Source organism: Diabrotica virgifera, chromosome 7 (genome assembly GCF_917563875.1).
Source record: "Diabrotica virgifera virgifera chromosome 7, PGI_DIABVI_V3a".
Taxonomy (NCBI): Eukaryota; Metazoa; Arthropoda; class Insecta; order Coleoptera; family Chrysomelidae; genus Diabrotica; species Diabrotica virgifera.
In genome coordinates this window covers 182,020,781-182,044,061 of record NC_065449.1, presented here as the reverse complement: position 1 = coordinate 182,044,061, position 23,281 = coordinate 182,020,781, and the positions used below count along the sequence as shown (strand labels likewise).

At 32.7% G+C, this 23,281-nt stretch overlaps 2 protein-coding genes across 7 annotated transcripts in view; one reads left to right on the top strand and one right to left on the bottom strand.

The window, feature by feature from the left end:
- Window positions 1-23,281, bottom strand: part of LOC114327765 (phosphatase and actin regulator 3) — a 1,198,052-nt gene that overhangs the window by 803,952 nt on the left and 370,819 nt on the right. The window lies entirely within an intron of this gene.
- The window catches only part of LOC126887803 (uncharacterized), a 410,065-nt gene that overhangs the window by 35,930 nt on the left and 350,854 nt on the right, over window positions 1-23,281 (top strand). The window lies entirely within an intron of this gene.

Here is a 23,281-nt window from a genome sequence, read left to right as displayed (position 1 = left end):
TTTCGCGCCCCTTCTGTGTCATATAGAATCATAATTAATGAAGACGACCAATATCCACTGAGACTGTTGGGAGAAAGGCTTGTTGTTAGCCCGACTGCGAACTATTTGGGAGTACTGTTCACCAGGACTCTCAACTGGGACGCAGATCTAAAGGCAACTTTAGATAGGGTAAGGAACAGGGCCAGACTTCTCAACCCTCTCTCGGGAAAAATTGGCAAGACACACAAGAAGACTCTCATTCACACTTACAAGACCTTTATTCGACCCGTCATGGAGTACAAATCATGCATCTACTCTCTTTGTGCTAGATCAAAACAAGAGAGGTTGTTGGGGGCAGAACGTAGAATCTTGCGTAGATGCAACTATGAGCACTGGCGATACCCCTCAAACGAAATCCATAACATCTCAAACATCCCCAAAATCACCGAGAGAATAAACTCTCTGAACAGGAACTTCACAATCAAAGTAATCAACGGCCCCCCCTCCGACACACAAGAATCTCTCAAATGTTCCTGTTCATCTTCCGGCCACGTACTCTGCCGAACGCCCAAACACAAAAAGATTCATTTACCGTCTGCTCTAATGCAAACATGCATTGACGAACTCCCGGTAGAGTACGAAAACATCCTCGAGGCTACCCGTTAGCCTACCGTACCCACCTATAACATATCCTCTTCCCTACCCCGAACAGGGAGAAGTTGGTTTTTTGCGGTTTTCCAACTTCATTGCACAATTATACTTGTTAGTCCCAAGAAAATAGCCGCAACTATTTTCTCCACTCGAACGCTCACTGTCCACGCTACGCTCAAAAGCAACCTCCTGACCGCCCACGAGGGACGCAGGTTCGCCTGTCGTTGTACAATGGTTTCTAGGGAGACTGGTCGAGAGCAAAGCACGGACAGTACACGTAAATGTCTATGGAACCAACAACAATCCATCAAAACTTTCTTCTCTGTTGACTTTTAGCCTTCTGGACACCACCGTCCGGCATAACCAAGGAAAAACACCAGGATACGACACTTGCCCCAGTGTGTTTTTCGGACTGTTTGCTTTTGCTGCCACACAATACATTCACGACAAACCCTGAAGAGGACAAAATCCTAAACGGAGACGCACATTGAACGCATTTCTTCTTAGCAATTATCTAGACAAGCAAATCAAACAATGTTGGACTGGACTGTCATTTGACATGTTCTTCGTGTTCCACTCATTAAAATGCCCAGTTAGTCCATGTGGTGAGACCGGTCCCGTCTGAAAAAGTTTCTGATTCGGTTTCTTTGTGAATTCCTATTCAAAAATGTCCGCTTTAAACAAATCTGAAGGGTGCCGGGCGGAATTTTTGGGCTGAAATTGTTTAATAGTTACATATTTATGATGTGTTATAAGTGTTAAAAGTACAATTTTAAGGCACGCATGTGAAAGTTTGCAGAATGAGCGAAGCGGATTCTGCAATTTACATGAGTGCCTTAAAAATGTACTTTTTAAGACGTATATCATACAATATTTTTTCTACAAACGTCTTATATATTAACAATTATAATTTATTCATTCTCAATTACAGGACAATATCTACAAAAACTTTTACTTGAACGACTTTCCATTTTTATATTTTTCTTGACATTACATCAAAACTGCCTATACTGTCAATATGTAAATTATAACAACTACAGAATAACATCTTACTTTTATTGTTGTATATTCTAACAAATTTTAATAATTTTTTTCTACAAACTTGTTAAAATGCAATAATACAGTTTAAATTAAATTTTAAAAAACCTTTTAAACCACCTTTTTCAAATTGCGCAAATAGTTGTACTATTAACATTAATGTTAATAAATTAAATATAAATATTTTGACGTTTCACAATTTGACAATTCACTTTTAACTGCAGTGCCTTAAAAATTTTAGAGCACTAGTGCTTTAAAGTAGCATTTTTAATCCTATGGAGTGCTAAAAATTGCATTTTTAACACGGTTGTAGAAAATAGTATATTATTCAACGAGCATGTAATGATGGCTATTACTCACTCTGATGAACATTACATGTGAGTAGAATACTATACTTTTTCTACGACCTTTTTTTAATTTAATTAGTAAAAAATGTAATTATCAAGTACTCGAGATTTAAATTATAATAATTTACAAAAATACCTAAATGCTATTTACCCCTATTACGTGGCTGAATAATTGGTTGCCTACTATTACCAAATTCTTATTTATTGTAAAAATACAACTAGAAATAGTCAATATAAGTTCTATTCGTTTCCGAAAAATTATAAGCTTAAATTTGTACCTACTGTCAGTGAATCTAATAAATAGGAAATGGCTGTTGTCGGTGGATAAAATATAGTTATATTGTATATTTACATTTAACTATAATATACAGCGTGTCTACTTAAGTTGGAAACATATGGGAAACTTTTTTATTATTAATTTTACGAAAAAAAGTTAGTCTTTATAAAAAGTTCTGAATGCCCCAAAACCTAAGATTCAATCATCAGATATCAAATTTTCTCAATATTATACGAGGTATGTCAAAAAATATGAATTTCGGTCAAGGGTAAAGTACCTTTATTTCTCTCAATATCGAAAATTCTTGTGATAAAAAGTTGTTTGGAATTAAAAACTAAGATCAAATATGCAATTACATGCTTCTAATTGAAAAAAAAAATTTTTTTCTCAAATTTATGGATACCCAACATTGTTTTTAATTATTTCAAATATGATAACTCGTTTATTATTCATTTTACGAAAAAAAGTTATTCTTCATAAAAACCTTTGCATGGTCTAAAACCTAAGACACAACCATGATATATCAACTTTTATTAATTTTATACGAGGTGTGTCAAAAAATATGAAATTTGCTCAAGATTATAGTACCTTTATATTTCACAATATTTCAATTAGAAGGATGTAATTTCAATTAGAAGGATGTAATTTCATATTAAAACATAGTTTTTAATTCTAAACAACTTTTTTAATAACCGTTTTCAATATTGTGAAAAATAAAGGTACTTTACTCTCGAGTGAAATTCATATTTTTTGACATACCTCGTATAAAAATAATAAAATGTGATATCTGATGGTAGAATCTTCGGTCTTAGGACATACAGATCTTTTTATAAAGAATACCTTTTTTTTGTAAAAGTAATAATAAAAGAGTTATCGTATGTGTAATAAATAAAAACGAAGTTAGTATCAATAAATTTGAGAAAAATTTGGAAAATATTTTTTTCCAATTAGAAGCATGTAATTGCATATTTGATCTTAGTTTTTATTTTCAAACAACTTTTCATAATAAGAATTTTCGATATTGAGAGAAATAAAAGTACTTTACTCTTGAACGAAGTTCATATTTTTTGACATACCTCGTATAATATTGACAAATTTTGATATCTGATGATTGAATCTTAGGTTTTATAGCATGCAGAACTTTTTATAAAGAATAACTTTTTTTCGTAAAATGAATAACAAAAAAGTTTCCCATATGTTTCCAACTTAAGTAGACACGCTGTATAATATAATAATATAACTATACCAATATGATATAACATATTTAACACAATATAACTTGAAAAATAAACACAATATTAGTTATAAATTCCAATTAACATAAACAAAATGCGCTAATGTCACTGTCACTAAAATAAATGATAAACGTCAAAATTTGTAGTAAACAAGATATAAACGTAAAAAATATACTGACATTGTTACAGTTAAAATTACTTTAAAAATTTTTCGAAGTTAATTATTGATATAAATTACAATAATTATTGTATTAAATAAACAAGTTTAAGTAATTTTATTTGCAGTTTATATACGATTAAAATTAAAAGTGGCATGCGCCCTTGAATCTAACTTCAGCCCGTGAGTAATGACCCGTGAGTAACTTCAGCCCGTGAGTAATGAATTATTACTCACGGGTACAGTAATGGGTGCTATTATCTATGAAAAAATAGCGAATAATGAGCACGTTAGGTCGCAATGTAATTAAACGGTCGTAGAAAAACAATATTTTTAAACAAATACAAAAGATCACCTTTTTGGGCCCGAAGAATATTTTTTTAGATTTTTTGGGTCATTCTAAACAATAAAGGTATCTTGTGATTTTTCTCAAAAGTTGATAGTTTTCGAGTTATAGGCGATTTAACATCTGAAAAATGCGAAAATACGCATTTTTAAGGCTTAAAAAAATCATATTTAAATTAGTATTTTTGATGTTGACAAGTACTTGAATTGTAGTTTAAATATTCATTTTCAAGATTCTGCAGACTGATCGGGTCTAGCTTCAATTTACACCGTTATTATTTAATTGTTAATTATGCGTGTCGATCCGATTTTTTTGCCGGTGCGGCGCGCACTTTTTCCAAAAATCTCCTATTTTCCTCCGAAAAATATATTTTTTAGATTTTTCGGGGCATTCTAAATAAAATAGGGCTCTTGTCATTTTTCTCAAAAGTTAATAGTTTTAAAGTTATAAGCTATTAACAAATTTTCAGGTTGCTATTAATCAACTTTTTTTTGGTACGCGGGATCCAGGTCTATGATATTTTTTATCACACCTATTTTTTTTTACTTATAAATTCAAAATTTTTACAAGACTTCATCTCTACAGGATTAGATAATTTGATCTGTACAGTGATGAGCGCGCTAATAACCGGCAAAATAACGCAAAAGATAAACAACATAATGCGTTGTGAAATAAGAAGAGATAAACATTGTGGAGGTGGGAAATTATCGGTATTAACCTATAAAACATTACCACTTACGATAGTTTCTTACATACGTATGACGTTAAAGTGACATTTTTTTAATTTCAAATAATTTTGAAGGAGCTGTTAGAACGAATAGAATGAGTGAGTCTGAGTATGAGAATGAGTATTTCATCATCGATTTTTTTTTAATTTAGAGTAGTAATTTTAATTCATTTTTGGTAGACTTTCCGCAAAAACTTTTTAACCGGAAGTCATATAAAAACCAGAAGTATATATTTGTTCTCGTTTTACTAAGGCTGTCGAATAATATATCGCTTCTACTATTTCGGCAACTTTAAAACAGTACTCCCGGTTGCAACTCTGGTTGCAATTCTGGAAACGGAGTCTAAGGTTAAATTTCTCACCTTAGTAACTTCCTTGGGTTATAAGCTTTCATTCGACACCTCATTTGTCATTACATTTCGTCACCTAATGAAGCAGTTTTTTTAAAGGTTTCAAGCCTAATTCAAGGTTTTTCTAGATATTGGTACGCTATCGCTTACATCTAATAACATTACGACAAACAATAACAGAAACGATATCCATTCTGAAAAAAAAACCTTAACCAAGATCTTAAGTACGGCGCTGATTCTGGTCTGGAGCCAACGCCAATTTATGCAAATTGCATCAAAGAACTCTCCTTCGTTTGCACTACACGTTGGCGTTAGACGTCTTTGAAAGTTTTGAACTGTAATTACGTCAATCCGGTATGATTAGACACTTTTCGAGGAAACAAGAAAATTTCTTTCTTGTCTTTACTTTTAATGAAAATTCCACTAAGTTATGCGCCAATACGCACCTCAAGCGGTGGTTTAAAAAAGTTATATTTGTTTTGAACAGGGGTATATTTAGCTGAAATGTCCACATTTCGGTATCGTCTAATTTAGAAAGATGGAATAGTATACAAACTATGGTTATACCTTTTAAGTATGTGTTACTACAAATGGATTCAACCTACTGTACTTTTGATTCAATCCTATCATACCGAATTAAAAACAAAACTTCAAAGATCGAAAAGACTACTGGCTGTTAGATAAGTTTTGCGGTTCGATAAGAAAAATTTTATGGTTTGAATTATTCAGTATAGTCTCCTTGAACATCAATACACTTGTTCTAACGAGATTACAATTTATAAATTCCATCCCTCAAGTGAGAATCTGAAGGACTACAAAATACGCTTCCACAACTGTTATGACCACATCATCTGATAAAAAACGCTTTCCCCGCATGAATTTTTTTAGGTATTGAAACATATGGAAGTCGCTAGAGGCCAAATCTGATGAATACAGTGGATTCTCCAACAATTTGAACTTTAATTCATGGATTTTAGCCATTGTTAAAATGCTCCTAATTGTGCTTGTCCTGATAAAATAGGATTTTTGTCTTCTGCAAACCGGATCTCGTTTCATGAAATATTTCCTAAGTTGGTGTAAAAGGTTAGAATAATATTAAGAATTTATTGTTTTATCAGTTTGCAAGTACTCCACAAACAAAATTCTTCTCGCATCTCAAAAAACTGATGCTAACACCTTCATGGCCGATTTCTGGACCCTTTCTCAAGTCCTCTACTGTCTTGTTCGCGACGACTCGCGTCCGCGTGTCTCTAATGCGTTTCTGCCTTAATTCGTTTCGGAGCCGAAGAACCGGATTCACACCACTCTTTAGCCTCTTGTTTATCCAGGATCATGGTGATAAACCCAAGTCTCATTCATAGTCTCATAGTCTCATATCTACTTTATATTTTCGAAAACGCTGTAAATGTTGCTACAAAAGTTGCATTCGAATGTGTTTTAGTTCAGTTGTTAGCTAACGCGGCACCCATTGTAAACATAGCTTTCTGAAATCCAATACGTCAGTCAAAATGTTGCTTACACCGCCCAATGAGATGCCTAGAGTAGAGCTTCTACTAAATCTCTTTCAGTCACTCGACGATTTTCCAATACCATATTCTTGACGTAGATAATCTTCAAGGCTTGTACGACCACGTTTAAATTTAGCAACCCCAACCCATCTTTCTACTGTACTAATTGAAGGCAAACAGCCCTTATACATTTCCTACATTTTTTAATAAATTTCCTTTGCTTTTAAACTTTCCAAAAATAAAAATGCAATCACTGCACGATACTTGATTGTTTTGCATTGTAAAAACTACTGTGGCACGTCGATAGTAAATGGCTTGTCAAAAAATGAATTCAAAGATTGAAATGAAACTTCAAACACGTTCATTTGAAGTGTACCAACATGAAAAAATTAGGCGAGTAGCAACGCCCTCCCGTATCGAATCGCAAAACTTATTGAACATCCTAGTATTTAAGGGCGTAGACGCAAAATTGAAGGGGATAAACCAGCGTATTCTAAACTGACTGTATACCTATGTATATCCAGAATTCCTTTCTGATGTCGTTATATCTTATGTAGAGGTCATCATATTTATGTCATCATCATCATCAATGGCGCTACAACTCTTCGTGAGTCTTTGCCGTGTTTACTATTACCTTCCATGTTTGTCGGTCCTGTGCCACTAATTCCCATTGGCGCACTCCCATTTTCTCTAGATCTTCCTTGACGGCATATTTCCACCTTTTTCTAGGCCGCCCTACAGACCTTCTTCCATCTGGCCTTTCCCAGAACACATTGTTTATAAGGCGATTGTCGTTACTGCGTATCACATGCCCTGCCCATCTGAGTCTATTGGCCTTTATATATCTGACTAGATTTTCTTTTCCGAATAGAGACTCTAGCTCGTTATTGTATCTGCGCCTCCATTCGCTTGTCACGCTGTCTCTGCAAGGGCCATATAGCATTCGAAGGATTTTACGTTCCCACAACAGCAATTGATTTACTTCTCCTTTGGTTAGTGTCCATGTTTCGCTTCCATACGCGACTGCTGGTCGTGTTATGGTCTTATATATCTGGATTTTTGCACCTCGCGAAAGTTTTGACTTCATTACTTAGATGTCGCATTGCAAAGAAAGATCTGTTTCCTGCCATTATTCTCGTTTCAACTTCTTGCTCTAATTTGTGGTCATTTGTGATTGTTGCTCCTAAATATTTAAATTATTTAACCACTTCGAAGTTGTGATCGTTTATAGTAATGTTTTGCCTTATTCGCCGTCGTTCTTGTTTCGAAACGACCATGTATTTTGTTTTGTATTCATTTATTTTTAGACCAATGTTTAATGCAGCTTCTTCAAAGCTCGAGAAAATATCCTTAATTTCTAATATTAATTGTGCTACTGCGTCTACGTCATCGGCATAGGCGAGTATGATTTTTGCTCCTCGAGCAGTTATGTCTGGTTTGATTTTGTGATATATTTTCCGCATATATTCTAAGGCCAAGTTAAACAACAAACAACGGATCTCCCTGCCTCAGTCCAGAAGTTACGCAGAAAGCATTTGCTATTTTACCATCATATGTGCAGAAAGTATATCTAAATAAGCTACCAGATGATATATCATGAGCCCTATCGTCGACACGGAAGTGGTTAAAAAGGCAGAAGGAATGGACAAACAACTAGAAGCTACATTCAACACTCTAGTTCTGAGGATACAATATTCTACTTTATATCCATCTACTTACGATACGTTGTGCTAAAATTAGATAATACATGTTATGTATACATATTCGCTGATTACAACACCTATTTTGCAATGGATGAAGTATAAACTAAAACAAACAAATTAACAATTATTAATGTATGTAGGTATACTCTATCCAAAAACAACTAAAAATACATGGATAATAAATATCAGCCGTTATCACAACCGAATACCTTTACTGTAGACACCAAGCTACGCCTAATAAAAAAAGAGGAATTGAATTTTGAAGAGTGTTATAGATAGAGTATTAATTTCACGCTAAAAACGGAACATTGCGTATATAGGACTACGTATTGTATATCTTATGAACGATAGAAGCGCGCCGATACCGCTTCCATGGTATCGAGAATTAATCGTATATGGCAGTCAGTAGCAACACGTACCTGAGAGTTTTGGCAACAATGAGCTGCATAAAAGCCAAATCTTAACGTGAAATAAAGTATAGGTACAAAACAGAAAAATTTTCCTAAAATAAGCCTGCTCCCCCACAAATACTCTTGAGCTCCAGTTGTAGATAAGTGAATATTATTTTTAGTCTTATATTTAAATAATTTTGAATATTTGTTCCATTTTTTGCTTAAGAGCCAGTTATTTGTATACGAGTATAATATATTCGACTTCGCTTTTCATATCTACTTATTATGATGCTGTTATCACGGTTACATAGCAAATTTCAAGATTATTCTCAGAGATTGGATTATATGTTATATTATATTGGATTGGATTATGTGTTGGTAAAATTTTCTTTGGTAGATATAATATGACCTAACAGTTAAAATTTTCCTAATATTGTTGAATACGTAAATAATCTTAAAAGAGAGAACATATTTATCAAACAGGATTTCCCTAAGGCTTACTCTTCCGTTCGTTTTAAGTCGATTTTCTCCATTGAACGAAAACATATCTTTGACGTTTTTCAACGGAGGGTCTTCTTAAATCAATAAGTCCCTTTGAGTATTCTGCTATAGATAGATACTTTGGCAACTAATCTTTAGAAAATACTCCATGGGAAAGGACCGAACTTGCTAATGCTGCTAATAAAATCAGCAAACTTTGTTTAATTTTTTATAGTGAATTTTTTAATATTTTCTTAATATTCTTTTCTGTTCTATTGACGAAATACAGGGCATCGAAATGTACCAGTACATAACAAACAAAATAATTCAAAACACAAAATCAATAAATTATTTGGGCATCACTCTAGACGCTAAGCTGACTACAAAGTCTATCTAGACAATACAGCGTCGAACTATTTGTTAAAGTTCTGCAAGCAAACTAAGAGAATCATCAATACTCAGCTCAGCAGGGTACTATTCTTCAAAGTGTGAAATTCTATCAACAAGGGATCTACCTGTTTTATGGAATGCTCCCTTGGTTATTTAAGTACACATTTCCATCAATAGTACCTCGCTGAACTGACTATTAATGACTCTCTTAGTTTGCTGGCAGAACTTTAACATCCGAAATCTCACAAATAGATGTGAAACAAGGAATAAACAAATTAAAAAATAGAAAGTCACCAGGGGAAGATCAAATACCAAATGAACTCTTAAAATATGGAGGTGATCACCTTGTACAACAACTGCAACTTCTTATTCATAAAATAATCACCACGAACAGAATACCAGATGAATGGAGGAGAGCGATCATGCTGATGTTCTTCAAGAAAGGAGATAAAAAAGACCCAAATAATTATCGAGCAATAAATCTTTTAAATACAACAATCAAATTGACAACAAGAATTATAGCGACAAAAATAAACGAATGCATAACTCTACAAGAGGAACAGCAAGGATTTCGGACAGGAAGATCATGCACGGATGCAGTTTTTGTAATAAGACAAATAAAAGAAAAGTCCCTGGAATACAACAAACCAGCATATATGTGCCTGATAGATTTAAAAAAAGCGTTTGATAGAGTGAGAATTCGGGAAGCGATACATTTATTATATGAAAAGGGAATACCACTGGATTTAATAAAAACCATTGAAAATATATATAAAGATAACATAGCTATGGTAAGATGTAAGGGAAAACTATCGCAACCTATCAAGTATGAAACTGGCTTTAGACAAGGAGATTCGTTGAGCCCATTAATATTTAATCTGATAATGGGTGAAATCATAAAGAAAGTTAAAAAAAGAAGAGGATATAGAATGGGAGAAAAGGAAATAAAGATAATTTGCTACGCCGACGACGCCATAATAATAGCCGAAAATGAAGATGACCTACAACGATTAATTAAAGAATTCGAAGACACGGCTCTAATATATAAAATGGTGATCTCAACAGAGAAAACTAAATCGATAGTAATATCAGCGGAACCGAGACGATGTAAATTGGTCGTAAATAACAAAATAATAGAACAAGTGATGGAAACGGAATACTTGGGAATAAAACTGTCAAGCTACGGAAAAGTGGAAGAAGAAGTGCAAAAACAAGTGAACATGGCGAACAGAGCAGCAGGATGTCTCAATAACACAATCTGGAGAAACAAATACCTCACAATGGAAACGAAAACTAGGATATATAAATCAACAATAAGACCGATAATGACGTACACAGCGGAAACCAGAGCAGATACGGCGAAAACACAAAGACTTCTGGAAACAGCAGAAATGAAAGTCTTACGAAAAATAACAAACCAAACTCTAAGAGACAGAGTAAGAAATGAGGAAATACAAGCGAGATGTGGTATAGAAGAAATCGAGATGTGGTATAGAAGAAATAAACATGTGGACCAAAAGAAGAAAAATGGAATGGAATCAACACATTGAAAGAATGACAGAAAATAGAATAGTACGAATAGCAAGAGACAAATCGCCAAATGGAAGAAGACCATTGGGACGACCGAGGAAAAGATGGTCAGACAATGTAAATTGAGGCTAAAAACCGAAGTAAAACAGGCATTATGCCTATTTATAAAGTAGGAAGAAGAAGAAGAACTTTAACATCAGGAAATATATTCCCTGAAACGGAAGGTTCATTACTCTCCATTAGACGATCAGATTGACGGCCAGATGTGTACGAAAATTTTTGGGAGATACTTCTGCATACCAAGTCACCTAGGGTTCGATAACTCGGAAAGAGTCTCACTAGAGCTCAATCCTTTTGATACCGTAGGTACCTGGGGTGAATAAATTTTCCCGTTAGAGGGAGCGAGGGTCGTATGGCTAAATCTGGATATATTATTAGTATAGACAAAAACTAAGACTAGTGTGTATGTATAGTAGTCAACTCTGCTGCTGTGTTAAAGCTAGTAATAAAAATGAGATTTCAAAATAAAATGTTAAGAAATACCGTTGGCCGTTGGTGCTTCTTAATAATCAACATGACGCAAGATGCAAGTCAGAGAGTCCATAACTATGTGAATGTTGAAACATTACAGGTCCTTGAAACTACTGAAATAAGAATCCAAAAGAACAAATGCCTTCGAGTGGGTTTAAATGTCTAGTACGAATAACTTTAGGTGTTCAGATCAATGGATAACTTCCGATTGTACCACATACAAGTGTGAGTTCTCTCTACAGGACGACAGTATCAGAAGATAATCGACGTTTATTAATTGAACGGACCGACATTCGTGTACTACGTCTTAAGTATTTAAAAAATATTGAATACTACAGAAGGGAAGGTAAGCCAATTGCATATTTTGATGATACCTATGTACATCCAGGACACACTACACCGAGCAGCTGGTCAGATGATGGTGATAAAGAATTGTTCAAAAACATTTCAAAAGAAAGTACGTGATTATGATACACGGTGGTGGTCAAGTGAGTTTCATACCGAATTACCGAATATACTTTTGATTTTCACATCAGGTGCTAGTCGGCCAAGAGCATATTCAATATAAATTAATTATGAATATAAGAAATTTCTACCAGAACAACACAATAAAAGTAAAAGTAGATGAAGAACTAACTGACCCAATTGAAGCTGGCAATGGGATAAGACAGGGAGATTCCCTGAGTCCTCTGTTGTTCAACCTGATCATGGACGAAATAATAAAAAAAGTAAGAACAAAAAAAGGATACCAAATGGGAGAAAAACAACTTAAAATAATCTGCTATGCAGACGACGCAATACTAATCTTTTTTTTTTGTTTGGCTTTAAGGTAAAACCCACACAGCCAGATACAAATTTTGTAAAAGAGAGGGCAAAAACTAATCTCTCAAAGTGAAGATGATTTACTACGTATGCTGCACGAATTTAATATAACCGCTAGAAAATTTAACATGTTAATTTCCCCAAAAAAGACTAAATGCATGGTTATAACAGCAGATCTAATAAGGTGTAAATTAGAGCTGGAGGGTCAAATAATAGAACAAGTCATGGAGTTTAAATATCTAGGCATCACACTATGCAGCTACGGAAAGCTAGAAACAGAAGTGGAAGTTCAGGTGAATAAAGCAAACAGAGCCACAGGTTGCCTGAATGAAACAATATGGAGAAATAAAAACATCGAAAAAAAAGGAAGTGAAAGGCAGAATTTACAAAAAAGTCATCAGACCAATAATGACATACGCGGCAGAAACACGACCTGATACAGAAAGGACAAAAAGAATGCTAGAAACAGCAGAGATGAAAACATTGCGAAAAATCGATGGTAAGACGCTGTGGGATAGAGCTAGAAGTGCAGATATACGAAGGAGATGCAAGGTGGACAACATTAATAACTGGGTGAAAAGCAGAAGAGTAGAATGGAACGACCACATAAGCCGAATGACAACAAATAGAGTAGTAAGCACGGCGAGAGACGGTTCCCCAATAGGAAGACGACCAGTGGGAAGACCACGAAAAAGATGGAATGACAACTTACTGGAGGCACATTGAAAAACAGACAAAGTAATATCTATATAAAAAGAAGAAGAAAAAGAAATTTGACAAGTTACTTGGCAAGAAAGTGGAAATATTTCCTTAAATACTTTCACCAAATACTATGGACTATCCATATGGACATATACATATATACATATGGACAGTCCATAGTATTTGCTTTCACCATATCGTCCAGACTTAAACCCTGTAGTATGGTTTAGGGTTTAGGCGAAAATAACAAATGAAATAACAAAACAAAATGTTAGTTTTATGGTTGTAGCTGTAACAGTGTGTATGGAACGGGAATTTTTCAAAGTATCTGTAGATAACTAGAAGAAAGTGTGTGTGAACACGCTATCAAGGATGAAAATAAGTATGTACTTGCTATTTTGTAGCTATCTTCAACAATTTGATCTATTATAAATCATTTTTTGGGACGCCACTGCTCCGTTAGGTTAGCCGTGACTGTTCCGAGATATTCTCGCCACTGCATTTCAAATTAGCTATACGTTTTGGTAGTTCATTATTTTTACGTTAACTATCAAACATTTAGTACAGTACGTATATTATAAAAACTGCTTACCTACAACATAACCTTAATTTAATACATCTAATATGCTCTACCTTGAATGGCTGTATTAGTGTTAACACCATTAGTGTTGATAACACCAAGATTACAGCGACATTACCGGTATTAGTAGAACATTATCCTTTTTAACTCCTTTTTATTAACCTCGTTAAAGTAGGCAATGAAGAATATACACATACCTACAACAACTTGCGATTTGTTTACCTGGTATTTTATTTATTAGGATTCCACACCAACTTAGGTTTCAGTGATTAATAATAAGGGCAATTAATCATCACATCTACAATTAATGAAGTTGAATTGATTTATGCTTAATTAGGGTATATTTTCTCACAAATAAATTTAACTTTTCAGAGAATCAATTAATGTGCATTCGAAATAAATCAACATGAACATTGAACATATTAATTATAGTAAGGGTACATAGATTCTAAACAATCGTGTTTGAAAGTGGGCTTCGAATAATAAATTGTTTGTTTTCAGGGTTCATATTAATAGACGGAGAGCTAGAGCCGAAAAATCCTCGTCATAAGTAATATGGAGTTTTTCCTGTGAAATGTGTCCATTGTATATTGACAATTATGACCCCTTTCAGGCTGACACCTCAGTGGATACAGGAAGTAGCAATAAGGGATGAAAGGGGAAAGTTAGTGCAGTCATTAAAGGTTTTCACCTCCTATTTTGTTAAACCTCCATCGATTTGCATGAAAATTGGTGACTAGTTAGAGAATACCTCAAGAAACAAAACTGATTTGGTGCCACTTGCACTTTTACCCTGGTGGTGAATACCACCCCTTCCCGCGGGGAAAACTATTTTATTAAAAATAACCCCACAAATCGATAGAGGGACAAATTTTAAGTAAAATTTGTTATATCATGTTATTAAAATAAATCAATACTTTTTGAGTTATTAAAGATCAAAAATTTGTCTATTTAAGAGCATATGCGTGAAGTTACGGATTATAAAAAGAACATGTTAATTAATTGTATGTTAGTAAAATATTATTTTTATATTATTTCGATATTTAATTGATTTTTTTTTCATTATAAACTGAATATGTCCAGAAACTGGGGGTGTCCAATGATGGGTAAATTTGACATATGCGAATACACTTTTGCTAAACTTATAATATCGAAATAATATAAAAATAATATTTTAGTAACATACAATTCATTAATATGTTCTTTTTATCATCCGTAACTTCACGCATGTGCTCTTAAACAGATAAATCTTTGATCTTTAATAACTCAAAAAGTATTGATTTATTTTAATAACATGATATAACAAATTTTACTTATAATTTGTCCCTCTGTTGATTTGTGGGGTTATTTTTAATAAAATCGTTTTCACCCCCGAGAAGGGGTGGTATCCACCCCCAGGGTAAAAGTGCAAGTTGGCACCAAATCATTTTTATTTCCTGAGGTATGTTCTAACTAGTCACCAATTTTCATGCAAATCGATGGATGTTTAACAAAATAGGAGGTGAAAACCTTTAAAGACTACACTAACTTTCCCCTTTCATCCCTTATTGCTACTTCCTGTATCCACTGAGGTGTCAGCCTGAAAGGGGTCGTAATTATCAATATACAATAGACACATTTCACTTGCCAAATTCCATATTACTTATGACGATGATTTTTCGGCTCTAGCTCTTAGACTATGAGTAGCGCGTCATCAATATAACTTCGGGAGATAGTATCATACCCTTTTTTGAAAGTCCTGTGAAACTATGGCAACAGTGCATTATTTGACATTATCTAAGATCAATATTGTCATAATGACAATATACTCATGGGCGCGCTAAATGGAAGTACATAATAGAAAACAATTTTATTATTAGTAAATAAATATTTATAAATTAAACCAAAAAGGGTGAAATTTTTATGTTAACATGGGTATTTGCACGAATTAATAATAAAACAATAATAAATAATAATTTCGTTGTGAAGCGAAACAAGCGCCGTCTTATTTTATTTAGTTCATAGAGGGCCAAAAGCACTGTAAGTAATTAGTTTCAATCCTTTTTTTAAATAGAACTTTAAATGAACTTTTCCCATTTTTTAAACTATTGATAATATTTTTAGAGTACAAAATCCTCCTAAAACTTTATATACCTACTCGCATTAGAATTCGAAATATTTTTACGTAAATATACTTACCTATAAGTAAAACTCACAATTAACAATAATCTATATTTTAAAATAGTCCAATAACTTAGTTCTATTACACAAAAATATAATAAATTAATTATAAAATAAACACTATTTCCCTATGGATCAACACTAACGAATTCTTAAAATAATACACTACTGCACTGAACAGATAACAGAACAGACAGAATCGTGCTATTACACTTAGAAATCTGACGGAGGTTTGTCAAAATGACAGTGACTATTTCTCTGTTGTCTAATCAGTTATTTAGTTATAATATGTTCGATTTCTTGGTATGAGATAAAAATATGGGCAAAATGTCTAGGCATGGGATACAAAAAATTTATTTGAAGAAAGTGTATTTTTTTGTTATTCTTAATGGCGGTACAGGCTCTTTTTTTAATATTCTATTTAGTCACAGATTAATTTCCACATTCTTTAGTAGGTATATTACGAATAGGGTTGCCAAATATCTCGACAAAATATTCAAAATTAAAGCCGAAATCTTGGAACGCGTTTTTCGTTTTGATGTCGCGCTACTGTAGCCTCTTAAGTTTTCCTAGATACATACTTAGAATTGTACCAGCGCTATACCAATTTCTTCGTAATTGTTTAGGATAACGATATTTATAACTTTAACTCATATTTGATGTTGAATTTGATTTCCGTTTCATCGCGGCGATTATATATGAATAATAAATTAAAAATGATTAAACCTTTTCGCATAGTTAATAATAATTATTTAGATTTTAATAATAATTATTTAGATTTTAATAATAATTATTTATGCTCGTTTGCTTTTGCTAAAAGCATTTGAATCCTGATTATATAATTTAGTAAAATCTATCTAACCCGTTGTCCTAGGTGAACGACAAACGCGACAACGCGACACGACGCGACGCGACGCGAAAATATCAAGTAATGGTTGTATTTGTGTATGGCCTAGGTTTTCGGGTTAATCAGTCTACGACAAGACGCGACGAAGTGCGAACTTGATTTGTTCGCGACGAGACACGACACAGTTTGGCGCCCCATTGCTTTTTTCAATTCAAATTATGCTACGCAATAGTTTATTAAATAAATAAAAACTAATAATAACTATATAGTACCAGTGTTTTTTCATTAACATACCTTAAAGTCAGTAACAGCCTCTCCTCAATAGAATTTGGTTTTTGAAAATTACTTATTGATAGTAATTGATTGCTCAGTTATTAGTACTGAGTTTAACAGCTGCATTGATATAATTGAAAGTGAATAAGCCACAATACTCTTCAAACCAACGTGGATTATTTCATTAATTTCGGATATAAATGATTAAACTCTCCAAATTTACTCGTTCTAAATATATGACAGTTGTTGTTTTTCTTTTTCGTTTATGGAATTTTTAGCTAAGTATTTAAAATATGAATTTTTTAGTAACACTGCCGTATACTTCCCCACACTTAAGAATAGGAATGAATAATTGACATCGTCACGTTTGTCCTGGTTTGAGTGATGGAAAGCGACGCGATGCGACGCTACATAAGCCACACGTCGCGTGAATTACTGGTCGCATCGCATCGCAACGCATCGCATCGCGTCGCGTCGTTTTCCGTCGCTCACCTAGGACAACGGGTAACACGGATGGTGAAGCAAGTTAAAAATAAACGAATGATTATAGGTATATTTTTTTCAATCTTGATAAAATATCAATAACAACAAACCTTGAATAGATTGTGTAACATACACAGATTGCAAATATTTTTCCATTTTTAAACCGAGAAACAGTATGTGAAAATTTCTAAAAATCACCGAAAAACCTGTTACGGAGAATTGAGAAAAATATGCCCAAGAGAAATCAACAAACAAAAACAATCGAAAAATGGTGGAATCCTGAGAGACTTCTGTAAATACGTTTCTTTATAAGCCGCTCGGAAAATAAAGAAAATTCAATAAATAAGTAAAAAGAATAAAATACAATCGGTTTAAATTTCTCCTAAAAGAAAAGATCGAAACTATATTTTCAATTTGTTGAAATAATAGTCCAGAAGGAATACTAATAAAAATATACAAGGTGCAATAGGTTGGTCGGAAAGGAATCTATTTTAAAAAAGATCTTTGGCAGGAGTTTATTAATTGGTCGAGAATAAGCTATTTTAGAAAAGTACACTGTATGAAATTAACATACAGGGAGTAACAAAAAGGTAGGAATCACATATTTTGGGACCAAAAATAGTTCGATTGAACGTAATTTATCTTAGTCCAATTCCGGTAGGTGTGTGTGTGTGTTGACGGAAATAATTATATAAGATAATATTAATTAAAACGCAAACAATTGTTAATAATATACTTATTTATTTTTGGTAACAAAAGGTGTTTTGCTTATACATGGCGTAAGAGGGTTTGTTATTCTCTCGGCCCAGCGAGCGACCGATGCCTCTGGGGTGTTGTAACCGACTGACTGAGTGGCTGAAAAGAAATAACAGACGCTAATCTGTTTGTGTTTTACCATCTGACCAGATGGGCAATAAATTATTTAGATCTGGCGTTTAAAGGTTGAAACATTTCTGCAGTTTTAGGAAACGTTTTCGAATGCATGTCCAATTGTGAGTTATTGACATAAGGTCTGATAAGGTAATTAATTTATGGGGAATTCAGTTTGTTAAACTGAACACACCAAAAACATAATATGGTTAAGGGTACATTCCGTTTCGTAAAACCGTGTCTTTCTTAGCATCTGGTTTGTATATTAACTGTGACTTTTATATGACCCATATTATTTCGTTTTGAGAAAAGTTATTAAAAATTAAGAAAATAAAATTAGCAAAAATAGTAATTAAAGCGTACCGCTTAGTACGAATGTGCACATAAAAAATTTACAGCCCTTTGAAGTTACAAAATGAAAATCAATTTTTTTTCAATATGTATATCGAAAATTTTTTTAGAGATTTTTTATTGAAAATGGTTATGTGGCATTCTTATGACAGGAGCATCTTTAAAAAAATATTGAAATTTATGCACTCCATAAAAAATTAGGGGGTTTTGTTCCCTTAAACCCCCAACTATTTGTGTACATTTAAATTAAATTATTATTGTGGCACCATTAGTGAAACACAATGTTTTTAAAACTTTTTGTCTCTTAGTACTTTTTCGAGGCAGTTTTTATCGATATATCTTGAACATTTTTAAAATCCACCACCTATATTTTAAGATTTATTGATTTATTTATTTATTTATTGGTACACATCACAAACACCAGTAAAATAAACAAAAAAAATGTTACAATGGTAATCACAGGTGATGGCAACTTACAAACTAACAAACAAAACAACAGACTAACAATAACAAAAGAAAATACATATAGGTATATATACACATATATGATATAGATCTATATGTTATATAAATTCTAATTGCATCTGAAAATTATCCCAGCCCACCAGAAGTTTCTGAATATCTTTACAACTTGCATCGAAAAAATCCAGTTCTGGATGCTGGTCTAAAAATTCGTTACAAACTCTGAGCATATTATTGATAGGAGATAAACTGTTCCATACAAAAAAAGGTTTCCTATTTATAATTCTCAGCCTAATCTTTGGTATCTTAAAATGTACAAAATTCACCATTCCACAGCTTTTATACTTAAAATTATTTACAATATTATATATGAACATCACAGACTGCCGATCCCTTCTAGCAGAGAGTCTTTCGACTTTGAAATACCTTAGCATTGAATAATATGAGATCATATAAGGGTACACTCTATATTTTCTGAAATAAAGATATCTTAAAAAACGCTTTTGAACCTTTTCAATTAAATCCGTTTTAAAAGCTGTTGTTGGGGACCATATGACTGACGCATATTCTAGATTTGGTCTTACAATGGCATTGTAGAGCCTTTTAATTGTGTCAATATCAAAGTCCCTAGAATTACGTATAATAAAACCTAATATTTTATATGCCTTATTTACAATACTATAAAGATGTTTATGAAAGCTCATGTTTGACTCAAAATTGACCCCCAGATCCCTAAATTCATTTTTCCTGTCTATAACTACACCATCTATATGATAATCTTCAATGATGAAATTTAATTTACGAGTAAATGTGACAACTGAACATTTGCTAATATTAAGTGACATCTTATTAATTCTAAACCAACCAGCCACATGACTTAGATCAGACTGTAACATATGACAGTCTTCATTACATGAGATTGTTCTAAAAAGTTTAAAGTCATCAGCATACAGTGATGAGTGCACAAACACTGTTTTTTTAAGATGTTCCTGCCATAAGAATGCCACAAAACCATTTTCAATAAAAAATCTTTAAAATAGTTTTGGATATATTGGAAAAAATCGATTTTCATTTTGTAACTTCAAAGGGTTGTAATTTTTTATGTGCAAATTTATACTAAGGTAAGTTAGGTTCAATAGAACTATTTTTGGTCCCAGAATGTGTCATTTCAATTATGACCTGCCTTTTTGTTACACCCTGTATATTTATAAACAATATAAAATAATTATTAAAACATGGTATTCTTTATTTTCACAAAAATTTTGGTGTATAAATATTAATTAATCCAGTTCACAAAACAACGGAAAATAAAGAATGTGATTGATTAATATGGATTGGAGACAACATCTAGTAATCGAAATAGAAAAATCTCCTGTTAGAGGAAAGGTGGGAAGCGGAGAAAAAAACTTACTTATGCACATACGTATTAAAAAATAAACAACAACTAAAAAAATACTAAAAAAATATATTGTTATGACAGCTCGGTAAAAATTATTCCATATAGTAAAAGTCCCATGACGAAAAAGAAGAACATTAACAATCGAGAATGTTATAGAAGTCTGGACCGTCACAATATATTTTATCAAGAAAAGTTACAGAAAAATTATAAAACATGTATTAGGTCTGGATCCCGAGTATGAAAAAAAAGTTGATTAATAGCAAGCTGAAAATTTGTTAATAGCTTAACCCTTAAACGCCCAAGGGTGGGTAAAAAATGTCCACCTAATGCGCATTCCTTTGTAACATATTTATTACGTGTTTAAAATTTTTCAAAAATTATTTATTGTTAAAAATACAGCCCTTTATCGAATTTGGTTTTACCGATATTTTTGAAAATAAAAGTAATATCTTGAGTTAAATATGGGTGGGCATAAAACTACACCCTTGGTAAAACTTGTTACTAAAGGTTTCTCTATAATTTCTCGTTGGTAGGAACATAATCCATATAATTATCGACGTATAATTAATTACATTATCGACATAATTATCCGCCAATGAGGAGGCTGAAAGGAAGAATGTGAAGAAAATCGACAAATCTGAATTAACGGCTTTTACTGGTACATATGTTAATTTTGATGTACATTGTAATTTTGTTGTAAGGTTTGTAAATTGTTTATATTAATATTTTAGAAGATGCTGTGTTTATTAAGCATAAGATTCTTAAGTTTAATCAATTTCCTACAACTCTCAATAAATATGTTAGCTGTTTTCGAGGTGGACATTTTTTACCCACCCTTGGGCGTACATGGAACCTAAAAAAGGTTGGGCGTTTAAGGGTTGTGTCTAGTCGGACAAACTTTGATATATGGGAACACTGGAACAGGGGAAGATTTAATTGTGAAACAGGTTAAAAATTTGGAACAGTCAGACCACGAAAACGTCACATGTATTTTGTCCGACAGAACTTCCAATTGATCTGTTACCCTTTCATTAAACTCTCATGCAAAAATCAGACTGCTATTTATCACCTGTCATAATTCCTGTCATTAGACATATTCTACGTGTTCCACTCATTCTAATTCCCATTTGGTGATAAATAGCAGCCTGATTTTTGCATGAGAGTTTAATGAAAGGGTAACAAATCAATTGGAAGTTCTGTCGGACACAATACATGTGACATTTTCGTGGTCTGACCGTTCCAAATTTTTAACCTGTTCCACAATTAAAACTTCCCCTGTTCCAGTGTTTCTATATATCAAAGTTTGTCCGACTAGACACCCTTAAGCTATTAACAAATTTTCAGCTTGCTATTAATCAACTTTTTTTCATACGGGGGATCCAGACCTATATGTACTTCAATACAATCGACAAAATACGGGAGATTTTAGAACGTACAAGTAACAAATTGAATAAGTTTTGATGTGGTGATGAAAAGAAATAGAAAACCACTGTGTATGTCAAAAATTAAGTAGCAAAAATTCTGCTGGATGTGGCAAACTATCCCAAAAGTAACCGAAGACAGATTTTTAAAGGAGAAAAAAACATATATTTATCTTATAAAAAATATCAGCTATAGTATTAAACATCAGGCTACAGATAACTCTAAGATCTAATTTGATAAAATATTTTTAAACAAACCTTAGATTACGTTATTTTGTCTGCTTACCTGAAACAAAAAATAATAATTATTAGATGTTTAAACATTTCTTCATATACTTAATTAGATTTTAGTGCTATTATTTCTGACCTTGTGAAGAACACAGCAATTGTATCAGAATTTACAAATTTGCATGGGTTATCCAATTTTTAGTTTAGTTCAGAGAAATAAGGAAAAAAAATATCCTGTTGGTGACACAACCCCCTTCAGGCCGAAACCAATTTTTTGAGTAGTATGGACATCTATATTAATGTTTCCTGCAGCCGATTTTGATGATATACATAGTTATAAACAAATGAAGATCAAAAAACGGTAAATTTTCGCTTTATTCGTCTATAACCAAAAAGTTAATTATTTTAAACAAATTTGAGAGTGAGAAACTCATAAATCGTATAAAAAACTTCAATATGGCGTTCGCTGAATATGTCTATCCTTATTGGTTGCTTAGAAAATTGCAAAATAAATCATAAATTTTGAGTTTTTATAAATATTCATAACTTATGTAAAAATTAACTTAGAACGTTCTTATTACACGGAATGCTGAGACTTCTGGTGCTTAAATCATACCCTTTTCAAAGCAATTGGTCAAATAGTTTAAAAGGTATTTAGTTTGTTTATCCCAAATTAATTTTTTTTTGCAACGCTATAAGTCAGAAAACGATGAAGTTACACTAATATTTTGGATAGTTTATGAAAGAAGAAGATTTATACTATTAAGTTAATTTAAAAAAAAATGACAAAAAATAATTCTAAATACTGCAAAATTATTTTGAAAAAACATGTGAATTAAAAAAAGGGGGGGCTAACTTCATACCTAATTGTCCTAGGACAATTGTTTTTCTTTCTAAATGTGTATAAAAATTCAGTCTTTCCTAATATGAAAAAATAATTTTTCTACGGATAACGGTTAAAAAGTCAAAGTATAAATGTTCTTCTTCCATAAACTGTCAGAAGTCTTACTGTAACCTCATAATTTTCTGACTTATAGTGTTG